A 4,032-nucleotide genomic window follows, 5' to 3' on the forward strand; every position below is an offset into this window, starting at 1 on the left:
TCACTCACCCTTCCTTCACCACGGTTCGTAGACTTATTAGTTCGTTTCTAGCGCCAAATACGGACGGGCCAAAACTAATTTCATTTGGCGGCAAATTCAAAACTTAGGTTCTAAATTTTAGGCGGCAAATTCAAGAAATATGCTCTGAATTTTAGGCGCCAAAATTCAGAAGTATGGATGGAAAGTAAATATAGTCATAAAATAAGAAATAAAAACTTATTTTATGCCAAAAAATATATTCTCTCTGTCTAAAAATACAGTACCTATACACTTACACATTTTTATATATAAATAATGTATAACATAATATCTGATATAGAGAGAGTATATATTATGGTATAAGACAGTTTTTATTTGATATTTTATGATTATATCTGTTTTCCATTACATTAACAATAGCCCAGGGAAATAAGAATTTTTTCATGACACTCGTCCGTCCAGGCAAACGACAGTTGTTTTGAGTAATATGGACCTCTGTAACAAAAACCTATATGTTTCCTGCAGTCGATTTTTTGGACTTAACTAGTTATTAACAAATTAATGTCAAAAAACGGAAAATTTTTGCTTTTTTCGTCCATCAGCAAAAAGTGAAGCATTTTAAACAAATTTTAGAAGAAAAGAAACTTATAAGTCATATAAAAACCTTCAAAATGCCGTTTTCTAAATGTTTCTATCCTTATTTGTTGCTTGGAAAGTTGGAAGTTTAAAAGTTATTTTATTTGTTTATCCCAAATTATTTTTTTTTGCAACAATATAAGTCACAAAATTATATAGTTTTAGTAATTGTAATGATAGTTTCTGGAAGAAGAAGACTTGGTCTATTATTAACATTAAAAAAAATTAAGAATATTAATTTTAAATATTGCAAAATAATTTTGCAAGAACATGTCGCTTTTTTGCTTATAAACTGTAACGATGAGTCAAAGCCATCATTGTTAAACCAGCGTGCGCGCGAACCAACCCATGAAGTAGGAGTGTATCGACAGTAGAAAGGGCAAAACTAATTACACAGCTCCGCTATATAAACCGCAACATTTCCTCATAGAGAGAGAATCGACAGGTGTTGACTGAAGGTTCTCTTCTTCCCTACCCCGGCTTGTGGACGTGTTGAGTTCACAAGTTGTTTCCGTCCCATACCGTCATTATCCGAAGAGCGTGTTGAGCTCTTCACTACCCGTACTCTGAAGCAGTCGTGTTGAGACTGTCGAGGAGTGTCCTATTAACCCGAATCACTTAAGGGACGTGTTGAGTTCCTTTCCTTTCTTTGTACCTATCGTCCGCTGTTATTAAATCGATACAACGTTACCGTAAAATTTCGAATACACACTCGCTTGCCGATAAGACTAGTTCCATATGACAAGGTCAAACTTAATTTGAATAAATAGGCCAGGTACTGAGAAGACTAAACCAAATTGTAAATATGTACATAAGATTTTTGTCAATTTAATTTAAGGAAGACAATAAAGTTTTATTTTTATTTTGAACTCTGTCTCTGACTGTCTAAAAGCTACCCGGATAGTGACTCCCACGAGAGGACGTCACAAAACAATTAGAATAACTTTTTAACCATTACCTGCAAGAATAATGTTTTTTATATTTAAGAAGCCTGAATTTTTTCACAAATTTAAAAGAAAAAAAATTTGTCCTAAAATAATTTGCGACAAAGGTAGCCTCTTTTTTTTTATTTTATTCATAGCAGCTTTGTTTATAACAATTAATAAGTCTAATTAGCGTTATTTAAAAGACCATACTTTATATTTTTAATTTCTAAAAAGATTGCCCTTCAATAAAATCGTCCACAAAGCTTCAAAATGTGGCCCTTAAAATCGGGGAAGGAGCTATTAGCTGTGTCTCTGGTTCTTATTTACGGATTTCGACGTTCCTTTTTTTAATTTGTATTGTATTGTTTGCGTACATTACGAATACGCATTATTTCAATAAATAAATTGTTAAATAAACTATCTAATTTGCTTCAATTTTTTTTAATTTTTATTGTAATATTTGAGATAATTTTAATTTAAAAACATAACTATTTATAACTAATTTATACCTCTTTAATAAAATTGTAAATAATTTATTTATAATAGATTTTATGAAAACAACAAATTGTCGTATTTAATTGTTTCTAAAAATAGTATTGCTTTGGAAATATTAATTAAAATAATTTTTCTAATGGCTATTCTTTATTATTTTATTATTATTCTTTTTAAGTTAGAGTTAATTTCATGTTATCGAATGAACTATCCTACAATAAAGTCGTCCCAAGAATGCAACTCAGTAATATTGGGAATTTCATTTTAAAGTCATCTACTTTAAAATATAGTTAATGTATATATATATATACATATATATATATATATATATATATATATATATATATATATATATATATATATATATATATATATATATATATATATATATATATATATATATATATATATATATATATATATATATATATATATATATATATATATATATATATGTATATAGGGTGATTGATTAGTGCAAGGAAGCTCAGTAAATCTGTTATAGTAAAAATTACAAAAAAAGGGTATTAACAAAAATTGTAGGCAGCGTTAAACTCCATATTTTAAAATCAGTTACAATCTTACAGGGTGTTCCATAAGATGGTGGCAGACCAAACTTTTGTTTTTTCAAACGGAAAACCCTGTATTTTATTTTAAATTTGAAATCTGTTTTACTTCCACATCACAACAATGTAAAGTTTTATAATGTTATACCGGGGATTTAAAAAGTTATAGCCAATATTACCTGAAAATCGTATTAAGTTAACTCCCTGTATAATTAAAAAGGGGTATAGTAACATTGATCTATTGCAACCGTAGTTTTTTATTAATTGTTAAAAATTTTAAAACATATTCGTTTTATAATATTCGTTAAATCAAATACAGGGTAAGTCAAAATGCAAGTACATTATTTTCTTGCTAATTTTAAATAGAACACCCTGTATTTTATATCACTATCGAATAGTACTAATATCGTACTTCAAATTTTATAATGTACTCGCTACACCTAAAGTTATTAGTTTTCTAGGTATTTTTGACTTTTTATCAAAGTATTAATTTGGTAGATATTTTAACGTTTACCAATAATTATTTTGAGTCGGCCATGATTGATTTGTCAGAAACTGACGGTTTGATATTATTATTTATTAATTTAGTATTGGGGTATACCGTAAATTAGCAACAATTATTATTTAGTAATTCAGTAATTAATTCAATTTAAATCAGCAATAATGAATTTTACTACTGATGAAATGGTAGATATGATCTGGATATTGGGGGAATGCAATAAAAATTCATTACTATCAGCTAGAACTTATCAAGAACTATTTCCAGATAGGCGGCAACTTAGACAAGATACTTTTGAAAAATTGAAAAATCGATTCAACCGCACCCTTATGGTGGCCCCAAGGTCACCAGAATTCAATAAAATGGACTCATTTTTTTGGGGTTACGTTAAGAACGAAGTATATAAAATACCTCCAACAAGAAGGGATGATATCAAAAATTAAAATCCGAATTGCATTTCAAAATATTTCTTTACAAATGCTTAGTAGGTAATGTAAGCAACTCTTTCAATGACCCCTTTCAAATATGCATAGATGTTTTGGGAGATCATTTTGAACACCTTACTTAAGTAAGATAAGTTAAAATTACTGTTGTTTTTTATTTTTCTATATGTTATTATTATTTTTTTAATTTTCCGTCGGTTATTGTTTATAAATTTTATTTCAAATAAATTGTTTTCTTTTATGTGTCGTTATTTCGTTACTGAATTAATAAACAATAATGTCAAACTGTCAGTTTTTGACAAATCAATTATGGCCAAATCACAATAATTATTGGTAAACGTTAAAATATCTACCAAATTAGTACTTTGATGGAAAAATAAAAATATCTAGAAAACTGATAACTTTAGGTACTTTATAAAATTTGAAGTGCGATATTAGTACTTTTCGATATTGATATAAAATACAGGATGTTCTATTTAAAATTACCAAGA

This window comes from Diabrotica undecimpunctata, chromosome 9 (genome assembly GCF_040954645.1).
Source record: "Diabrotica undecimpunctata isolate CICGRU chromosome 9, icDiaUnde3, whole genome shotgun sequence".
NCBI lineage: Eukaryota > Metazoa > Arthropoda > Insecta > Coleoptera > Chrysomelidae > Diabrotica > Diabrotica undecimpunctata.